Source organism: Stegodyphus dumicola, chromosome 3 (genome assembly GCF_044657685.1).
Source record: "Stegodyphus dumicola isolate Sdum_Otavi_A_Nest chromosome 3, ASM4465768v1".
Lineage (NCBI taxonomy): Eukaryota > Metazoa > Arthropoda > Arachnida > Araneae > Eresidae > Stegodyphus > Stegodyphus dumicola.
Genome location: NC_140770.1, coordinates 47,691,922 through 47,703,724, shown reverse-complemented (window position 1 = coordinate 47,703,724; position 11,803 = coordinate 47,691,922).

Genomic DNA, 11,803 nt, shown 5'->3' with positions numbered 1-11,803 from the left:
TTTTCTGTGAGAATTCGCTATTTCTAAATTTAGCCTCTCTATTTTCGCTTAAAATTAATCTAGATATTATTTAGATGTTTTCCTAGAAACGTTATCAGAGAGAGCCGAATTAATTCAGAATTGAATTCGACAATGTTTAGGTATTTAACATTATAATAATCTAATTGTTATAGATCTCTTTCTGTTTTTTTAGCCCAAGGGGGCTCTACCAAATATTAGAACCCTGCATTATATTTAAAGAAATTAAATAATGAAGAATCTGCATGAATGTGTGTATTTTCTCGCATCGTGAAAAACCCACGGTACCAAGAGACATCAAATTTTGAATAACGTAGTCCTCTCCTCGAATATGGGCATCTGGAAGTTTAAGTACGGAATCTGGAGTTTGTTTTATTATCTATTTCTCATTTTATGAAACTTTAACGAATTTTTGGCAAAAAAACTCGACGATTACAAAGCGAGCAACAGCAACACTGTAAGGGGAAGGGGGTGTTTCCATAGTGCGAGACTATCTATCGGAATTTCTAAAGATATGCTCTTTTTAAATATTTTCTGATACTGCTGTTGAATTGAATTTAAGTGCGAAGAACATTATATTTAATAAATAAAAGATGATATTTAATAATAATAATGATATTTAATATATTTGTAACCCAAAACGTTACAAAACGCCCCTTTGGGAGTAATTTTATACGGACCTTGTTTTACACGGAACGTTTTTTTCCCAATTTACCCGATTTAACACGAATTCAAAATAAATATTTGATTCACTTTTTATGCGTTGTCATTTTGATTTAATAGATCGAGCCAAGCCAATTTTCAAGAATTTTGTATTGCAATCTCTTACAGAGAATTGTGTAACAGCTTAGTCAAAACATGAACACCACGATAAATAACTGAACTCGGTTATGAAACCGGTGAAAAATCAGCATCGTAGTAGATTTGTGCTGATTTTGCTCAAGAGATAGCAGAACGAATTTCATTGATAGAGGAAGAAGAGATGTCTATACAACATTTCTAGTAACAGCCGCGGTATTCCCAGTCGTTTGTAAAAATAAGCACTGTTTATTCCCAGAAAGTAAAAACGCATAAAATATTGTTATGTGTAAAACAGATTATTTTTTGTAAAATATTTCATGAAGTTCATGAAAAAATAAAGCCTAAAACCCAAATTTTCAGATTTAAAAAAAAAAAAAAAAAAAAAAAAAAATTGCGGATTTTTTAGATACGAAACCAATCTTCTGGTCTTCCGCAGATACAATACCTTTTTACATACGAATTGCTTTATACTTATTTTCAGGTAGGTATCCATATTATAAAGAATCGGGCATGTTTATCTGAAGAGATTTATTGACAGCAGTCATCTAATTTATGTTTATAACTCATGGCGTCTGTGGGAATTTCTGAAGCAAATTTATTTCATATCCAGCAATCTACCTAACCGGCATATTAAATTATTTAAACATTTCAAAAAGGAACTTTTCCGATGTGTTTATTGCTTTCAATAAGCGGATTTCCTATTCTGGTAAAATGGGAAACATTGCAATTTGAGGGAATTATTAGTTACAATAATAATAAATATTTGTTTTCCATGTATGTGAAATCCAGTGAAGTAAATGCAAAGATGCATCTTGAATAACTAGGCAGTGTTTTCCTTTTCTTTACTAAGTAAGAGCTCAAGTCTCCATGTAGCATAAATTTACGACGAAGTAATATCATAGCACTTTTTTTTTCCTACCATTAGCTTTTCCATTTTGGACAATTCATTTTAAGTACAAGGTTTTACTTCTATACCCTTAATTTTGAGAACACTCATTCTTAAACAAGAAGACGTACCATAACTACTAGTTAAAATACTTTCAGATGGTTAATTGAAGCAGTGGCGTAGCAAGCATAACTAGCGCCCAAGACAAAATGCCTTTTTGGCGGCCCACCCCCAAAAGAAACACTTTTAGTAATATAATGTATAGAATATATTAGTAATAAAAAAATAATGCAAATAATATTAAAATGCTGAATCTGCCATAAAATACTCTAAAATATATTAAGAATAGTCACTACCCAAGTACACTAGCATTGGATTCGGAAATGTATCTGTGTCGGCGAAAAAATCAGACACACGATGATCGAGAATTAGTTAAAAAAGTATTATTTATTTTACATATTGTTTTTAAAAATACAATTACATATAATTGTTTTTTAAAAAAGTACAATTTTCAAACAATTAAAAGTTTATATTATAGATAAGTAGATATATTTATTAATAATAATATAATATTATAGTACATTAATACAATTAATTACTATGTATACATTTTTCTTGCCTTGGATAAAGCAAATTTATTAATTACTTCATCAAAGTCGATCCTTTTAAATTCTTCTCTTTCCATATTTAAAAGTGCCAGATGACTTAGGGGATCTTGTCCCATCGTTTATTGTAAATATGTCAAAATTTATTTTAATTTGCTGAACGAACGTTCATAGCTAGCATTTGATAATGAAATAGTATTTGAAGTGCGACTCTTATGTTTGGAAAAACATTTTCTCTATAGGTCTGTAATGGCGTTTTAGAACATCTTGCTGACATATTCACTGCTCAAAACAATTAGGGGATATTGTGGTTCGGTATGAAATAACCATATACTCAACAATCTTTTTAAGTAAAGGAAATATAAGAGATTATAAAGGAAAATTATAATGCTTACAAAGTTGGGAATATGCAAATTTAGCCTGTGACCTCGAAAACTATGCGGTTTAGATAAAGAGTAAGGAGCAACCTGCAGCATTCCCTTTGTAGTAAGAGATTAAAAACAACTGACACGTGTCGAATGTTTTGTAGCAATGAATATACGATGTCTCAACAAAATGACTTAGTTGAATCGATAGCTAGGAAGGCCATCAGTCGTTTACAGGAGAGTCAAACGCAATCCATTGTAGCGGAAGCGTTAGGAGTTTCCCAAAATGTCATTTCCAGACTATGGAATCGGTTTCTGGAAACTGGATATTCGGGAATTGAGAAATTCGGGACAAGGTCATGTTATCGTTTTAAAATAAAAAGCGGGAGCTATACGTGCATTTCGTTTAAAAAAGTAAAAATATATCTCTATTTTAGGGAAATAAAGTGGTTAAAAAGAATGTTTTGTATACGGAGATATTTGGTTGATGCACTGCAAACATTTTACGGGGGTTGTAAATTAAATAGTGGCAACTTAACCTTGAAACTCGCAGAAGGAATGCGCAAATAGGATATGGGATGCGCAAATAGGATATGGGAGCGGTGAGATGGCATTGTTGTCGATGTGTAGAGTGCAAAAACAGTCGATCTGCTTAGAAGGGCAATTGTTGTGTGGCGTTAAAGCGAGGGGTTTCGTTTCCATCGCTCTATAGCATGTTTTCAAAAGGTGATCAGCGGTCCTGGTTTAAAATCGAGGTTGCCCGTGGCAAAAATGCAACAGAATGCTATCGAGGATTAGTGGAACCTGTGGCACAAATGCTTAACAGTATAGGACAGTAGCACGATGGGTTCAAGCATTTCGTTCGGGTCGGAATGAGACTGCGGATTTGCAACGCATAGGTCGGCCCTCCATTCCTCAAGAGCAGATTGACATCCTGAGCGATTTCCTTACCATAGACCGCAGATGGACTGTCCGAGAATTATCCTTAGAGGTTAGTCTGAGTCATCAAATGGTGTGGCGCATAATGAAGAAATCTCTCAACATGAGGAAAATTGCTTTTCGCTGGGTTCCACATGGACTAACCGAAGTACAGAAATGGCACCGGTATGCACTGGCTGGCACCCACTTGGAGAGATACCGCAATGAAGGAGACGCATTTCTGCAGCGTATTATCGCCACTGATGAGACATGAGCACGAGCCTATGAGCCTGAATTAAAGCGTCAGTCAAATGAATGGCGTCACCAAGGTTCGCCACGTCCACAGAAATTTCGACAGGAACCCAGTCGGGTGAAGGTTATGCTGATTATGGCATAAGACTGGGACGAAGTGATTCTTACACATGCTGTACCTGAAGGACAAACTGTCAACGCAGATTACTATTGCCAATTTCTACAGCACCATCTGCGTCCGGCAATGCGGCGCAAACGTCCACGTTTATTGCACAACAATCTCCCTATAGTATTGCATGACAACGCTCTTTGCCATGTCGCAAACAATGTCACTCTCCTTTTGCAACGGTGGCAGTGGGAAATCCTGGAACATCCTCCCTACTCACCCGACATGAGTCCTTGTGACTTCGATCTGTTGAAGGAACTCCTCCGAGGTCACCGATTCCATGACGTACTCCACGCAGTAGGGCGCTCGGTCGCTCACATCAACAATCAACACCTTGCCACTGGTCTACAACGGCTTCCCGACATTTGGAAAAAGCTTATGAGCTTTGCTGGTGATTACATAGAAGAAATGTAATGCACTTGTACTTTAAGTTCATTAAAAATTTATGTATACCTATGTTGCCATTACTTAATTTACAGCCCTCGTATTACACATTTTATCAGGCAATACAAGGAAATAAATAATTAATTATAATAATTAGATGGCATTTTTTTAACTCATAATTTTTATATTATTTAATTTTTTAAATGCGTTTCTTTTCCTCATTAAAACTTTAATAATACACTCTTCTAGGTGTTAGAGATTGTAATCAAAAGTTTCCACATTGCAGTTTTTTTCTAATTTTTTTTTGAATTAATATACAAATTAAAATGTTTAAAAGGATACCTAAACTCCTTAAGATAGCTAAACAATTTCTACAGCTTTATAATAATAGCTTAATATTTCGCTGGATGAATTACCTCATATAATTAATAAATATACACTCTAAAAACTTTTGCATGTGCATATATGGATGTAAAGACTAAATTCAATTTTCAAAGTCTGTAATTCTTAATAAATAAATTTCTTTTCGTTATTTTTTATTGAAGCAAATACTTATCGAACCTCACACATTTTTCTTCCCCCCCCCATCACGTCCTCCATCATACTGAGGTAGAACCCATGTGCTGGTCCTATTAGTAGTCGAAAATCCGGAACTAGCGACAGGTTGTAGCTCTGAGAATAAACAGTATCAGATATAATACAGGCGGTGTTACTACTTCTACGCTAACAAGACATAAACCAGGCTTTAAACGCGAGAAAACACTTATCTCCTCTCATTCCTGCAAACAAGATTTCCTCTGTTACGAGCTGCCACTAATCCTTGAGCATATGATGGCGCCATATTTGGTCACTGAAACCTGGAAATAAGCATACTTCATTATTTGCATCATAAGTAATAATAATAATAATTGTGTTATTAGTGTCTGGAAATAGTAATTTTAAATTAAATATTGCTATGTTATAATCACATTCAATTTCAACATAATCTTCAAATAATTGTTGACGTCATATTTTTTTTCCCTAATACCTCCTATTTTTAATGGGGGAAAAATGTTGCGTAGTTAGCAAAGCAGAGAAAACAGTTTTATGTAATTTGAATTTTTATATTATATCAAAGTGCTGAAGCAATTAAAATATTCGTATAACTTACCGTGTTATTTCAAATTTTAGCCATAGTAGGATTTTAAAATTTTAAAATTGGACAAACTCATAAAAATCTAACCTCAGTACGCTTTTAAAACCAGAATAATAATAATAATAATAACAATAATCTGAAAGCTTTCAGATTTTACATTACGCCCAAAGGGGCCCTTTCTTTAACGTTTTGTGTGTTACTTTTATTTATTAAATATCATGTTCTTTGCACTTAAACTGTAAAATTCAATTCAACAGCAATATCGCAAAATAATTTTAAAGTGAGCAAAGCTTTAGAATTTCCGATACACAGTCTCGCGCGCTAGAAATAAAAATAATGCTTTTTTTTTTTTTTTTTTTTTTTTTTTTGTGTGTGTGTGTGTGTGTGTGTGTACGGTGTTGCCATTGCTCGCTTTGAAATCGTTGAGTTTGTTAATCAAAAATTTGCTAAAGTGTTACAAAATATGAAATCGAAAGTAAAACAAATTTCAAATTCCAAATTCGGGCTTCCAGATGACTATATTAGGTAGAAGATTACGTTATTCAAAATTTGATCGCTCTTTAGGTACCGTTGTTTTAATCCCAATGCGAGAAACATACATACATATGGAGATTTTTCATTATTTAATTTCTTTAAATACAACACAGGGCTCTAATATTTGGTGACAACAAATTGAAAAGTTAACCGTCATTTATAGCGAACAAACGCAAAATGCCAAAACGAAATTAATAGTCCTTCAGGGCAAATTGCTCCTTTGGACTAAAAATAAAAAGGATTTTATGATAGAGATTAAAAAATACCTATTATAAAATCGTTTGAATTTTAGGATGCAAAGCTGTAATTGGTTTGGAAAAAGAATTTAAGCCCTTTAGTCCTACCAGACAGGTTAGCGAGTTATTGCTATGTCTGGCATTGTATGAATAAGGCTTTCGAAGGTTTTAAATAACACATTTACTTAATCTTGAACTTGTAAGCACTGGACAATTTTGAACGAAATAGGGGTATAGTGAGTTTTAAGCAAAGTTGAAGGAAATTTAGACGCAAAGGAAAAGATGAAAGAAAGGTGCTCTACTGAAGGCAGTTGTCTGATGTTTTTATAGAACGGAATTCTATATTAAAAAAATAACTTCCTCGTCATTTTCTACGTATGCTGTCCGCTCTCCTTCTACAGGTACAGGAAAATTAAGTAAAGTTTTTCATTTTATCTGTTTAATATTACATTTATCTTTTTCGTTTTATATTTACTGATTTCGATTGGCTTTCGGTTACAAACTTGTGCACATATTACTGTAATAAAGCTTAAATATGCAAGCATCTGTGGTCCAGGAACGAATTAATACATTTTATATGAAATGATGAAAGAAAGGTGCTCTACTGAAGGCAGTTGTCTGATGTTTTTATAGAACGGAATTCTATATTAAAAAAATAATTTCCTCGTCATTTTCTACGTATGCTGTCCGCTCTCCTTCTACAGGTACAGGAAAATTAAGTAAAGTTTTTCATTTTATCTGTTTAATATTACATTTATCTTTTTCGTTTTATATTTACTGATTTCGATTGGCTTTCGGTTACAAACTTGTGCACATATTACTGTGATAAAGCTTAAATATGCAAGCATCTGTGGTCCAGGAACGAATTAATACATTTTATATTAATTCCTATGGGGACAATTTTTATGGTTTTCAAACATTTCGGTTGACGAACGAATTTCAGGAAGAATTAAATTCGTGAACAGAGGCTTCGCTGCAAATGTTTCAAATGTTGAAATTTTGCAGTATACGTAGGGAATAAAAACACTTGTATAAGTTTATAAGAATCTATATGCGAATATAGTCGTTCAGGTACATCTCGACACCTTTAAGGCAGTCCCTTAGTAGAGTAGTTACTAACCTAAGAGTGCAGTGCGTCATTGTGAATCGAAAGTGTTGTAAAGTCAGAGATTAATCAAGAAAATAAACAGTAATAATCTGTAAGTTCTTCATAGTTTGCAATGCATAAAGTATAAGATTGGCTTTGATAACGATGATAAATGTGGACGATGGCTTCGATTTTTGGCGATTTCCAAATGACTGGCTAGTGAGATCAGGCATTCAGGAGCATGGATGTTCACGCAAAACGTTTTCATAGCCAGTCAGAAGGGGGTGCTGCCATCTTTCATAGAAATGTGTAACTCGGGGAGATTTCGACAGTAGGTTACGGGGAGATCTCGACAGTCGAGTCAGGCAATTTTACCAATGGCTTTCGAAAATGTGGAATATACCCATACAATCCCGATATTTTGGAAGACAATGTATTTGAATATGAACTCATGTCTACTTCAAATTGCACCATTCCAGTTATGGTAGAGGAAGACGATAACCTCCAGAGATCATCATCACCATCTACTGCATCAGCTTCTACATTTTCGGAATTATCTCCTGTACCAGTAGTACAGAACCAGTCTGTACGGAATAGGAGAAAAAAACAAGAATCAGCCGTTATAACATCCGCAGAATACAGGAGTCAACTGCGCAATAAAACAACAACACAGGGATCTAGACGTCAGGGAGGAACTCAACCCAGTACCTCGAGGGATCTCGAAGACAGTGAAAATTACTGTGGCGAGTGCGGTGGGTACTATTTTTGATGATACTGCGGGACAGAAGTGGGTGAAATGTGTTGGAGAGTGTAGTACGTGGTTCCATGAGGCGTGTGTACAAAATGGGAATCAACCCCAGTTTACATGCAACAAACGTACATAGTTAAAAGGGAGGATATATATTGTTGCATTGTTAATATGTGTTTAGTAAATCAATCTTTCTTTTCCATAGTGCGTTGTCCTTATTTCTTAAAAAAAAAAAAAAAAAAAAAAAAAAAAAAATCTGAAATGTTCCAGATTTTAAATTACGTCCAAAGGGGCGTTTTTTAACATTTTGTGTGTTACCTTTCTTTATTAAATATCATGTTCCTCGCACTTAAACCATAAGATCCAGTGCAACAGCAATATCGCAAAATAGTTTTAAAACGAGCATATCTTTAGAATTTCCGATACAGAGACTCACGCGCTGGAGATAAAAATGTTTTTTCTGCACAACGTTGCCATTGCTCGCTTTGAAATCCTTGAGTTTGTTAATCAAAAATTCGTCAAAGTTTTAAAAAATAGGAAATCGATCATAAAACAAATTTCAAATTTCAAATTTGGTCTTCCACATGCTCATATTCGTTGGACATTTTGTGGCAACAGTTTGAAAAGTGAACCGACATTTATGAGACCGACGCAAAATGCCAAAACGAAACTAATAGTCCTTCGGGATTCAAATCCCTTTGGACTAAAAATCTGAAATGTTTCAGATTTTAAATTACGTCCAAATTAAATTACGTTTTTTTAACGTTTTGTGCGTTATCTTTATTTGTTAAACATCATGTTCTTCGTACTTAAACCATAAAATTCAATTCAACAGGAATATCGCAAAATAGTTTTAAAATGAGCATATCTTTAGAATTTCCGATACAAAAACTCACGCGCCGGAGATAAAATTTTTTTTTCTGCATAACGTTGCCATTGCTCGCTTTGAAATCCTTGAGTTTGTTAATCAAAAATTCGTCAAAGTTTTAAAAAATAGGAAATCGATCATAAAACAAATTTCAAATTTCAAATTTGGTCTTCCACATGCTCATATTCGTTGGAGGATTACGTTATTCAAAATTCGATGACTCTATGTACCGTTGTTTTATCACAATACGAGAAATATACATACATTTATGCAGATTTTTCATTATTTAATTTCTTCAAATATAATGCAGGACTCTAACATTTTGTGGCAACAGTTTGAAAAGTGAACCGACATTTATGAGTCCGACGCAAAATGCCAAAACGAAACTAATAGTCCTTCGGGATTCAAATCCCTTTGGACTAAAAAAAAAAAAAAAAAAAAAAAAAAGCCATTGTTCTGAATTTTTCCTCAAGGTGTCGAGATGTCCCTGAACGACCTTATGTATGCGCGCCATATTAGTTGAAATATAGATAATGACATTTGCCTATTATTTTTAATCCTAAATTTTGCTCTGTTCAACAGATTTCTTATGTTAAATGTTAATTAGTATCACGAAAATGGAAAATTTTGTCTCATGCTTGTGAAGAAGAAATTTTTACTTTTGTTCCAATGGTCCTAAAAATCATTTCAATTCATCCACGGAATTAGCAACAATTATTTTATAAAAATTGTTTTAAGAAAAATGAACACATAATTTTATATTCCAATATTTTATCATCAAGAATATTTAAATACTAAATTTTCTTTTTTTTTTTAATTCTTCAAAAGACAGCTGTTTAAGAAAATTTAGAAAGAACTTACGTTTCCTTAATCACTCCAGACACGCAATAAACCATTAAAGATTTAAAGACGTCTATTTTGCATTTTGGCGCCAGATATTAATTTACTTAGTTTGCTCACCTGCCTTAGTTTCTTAATGACATGTTCTTTAAACAATCCAATGAAAAATTGAATAAAAATTATATAAAATAATAACTTTTTGCTTCAAGGAAATTATGTTTTTAGCCATTTTAGCTTTTATGTTCAATGTCATTGCTCTTAATTTATTTATAAGTTTGTGTTACATCTGCTTCTTGATGTTTGAACGACATTTGGTTTTCTCGGAAAATGTTTAATGATGTTGAAATTCTATTTCAAACAGCTAAAATTCAAAGAAAATTTAATAACAACTCCATCAGAAGATTCGTAATCAAACGAAATTCAAAATACTGCAATTAAGCAGGAATAGCATGTGCTCTTTTATTTTTTTTCCTCTCTCTCTCTCTCTCTCTTTCTTTAGCAATTGTTTCGTAAATTATACAAGTTTTGTTTTGAAAATTGTACAATTAATCAATAAACGGTTTATGAAACTAGCTCAAGATAAGTTTTGGCTAAGTCTCTTGTGATATATTTTGCAATTACGAAGAGTTTTATACTGAAGACCTGCCATTATTCTCCCATGGACCTCCATGCATTCTCTGCGAGAAGAGGGGGAGGGGAGGGCGAACTTAAACGATAGAATGCTATTTCAAAGGCTGAGTAAGTGAGAGATTCTTAAACACTTTCGAATTCTAAATTGGAGGTAAAAATAACAGCTTCAGCTTCAAAGGCTGCTTCAAAGGCTAAGTGAGATGTTCTTATACACTTTCGAATTCTAAATCGGGGTTTAACAAAACACTTATAGCTTTTCAGATAAGATGGGCTCTTTCATCAGCACCTGTTAGCAAAAAAAAAAAAAAAAAATCGCAGAACATTATTTATGATCAGAACAGGTCATGAATTTAAAGATTTGGGAAAATTCAGTCCAAACGTAACAGAAACAACCATTTTTACATATCGAAAAAACAAAAACAGTAATATTCTGCACTTGTCAACAATCTGGATTAAAGCAATTGCGGAACACCACGAAAATTGAAGAATTATGAAACTAAAGGATTCTTGAAGATGTTTTTAAAGTAAACCCATAAGAATAGAATAACGATATACGAAATACGCTTTTGTTGCTCTTTATCATTTTATTTTTAATGAGAATGGAAGATGTAACTACAGAGGTTAATGAAAATTAATGTCTCTTATATTATCATTACTTTTATAATGAACATCAAGACAAAATTTGCGTGAAATTGTTATCCTGTAATCTCCTGTATTCAAAACTACTCTTCAATATACAGTTTCTTCATAAATTAGAAGGTAGGGTTTCAAAATTGTGCTTCCTCAGATATGTTAGATAACATTGTTGTAAAACTACTTAGTTTAATTATTTCTGCTGCAGAAGACTTCTACTGAAGAAATCTCGTTTACATAATGTTTCATGGTGATCAGTTGAGATCGACTGTATGCTACAACAGTTAATGCTGCTAGGAGATATCAAAGAACGAAAAATGCAACTTTGAGAGATATATCACAGCAATATTTATTTTCAAAAAAAAATCTAAAGTATACGTTTAAGTTAGAGAATAGTACATCCAATTCTGGGAAAGAGTTTCTCAGTAATATTACGATGCAAAATGTTTGAAAGAAGGTTTATTCTTTCGGTGTTAATTTTTCTCAAAATATTGAAATTTCAGGAACTGAACTGTCGTCTGTGCAAGTTACTTTACCTTTTGAGGCTTTAATAGCTGCCATTTTACAACACTTATTTTCTCTCGATAGCTTAGTTTATGATGAGGAAATTCACAAAACTTTCCACTCTGAGATGACATTTTATGATGCAGATGATGACTTTCCATTTTCCATAGCAGTTGATGATGTTATTAAGGGT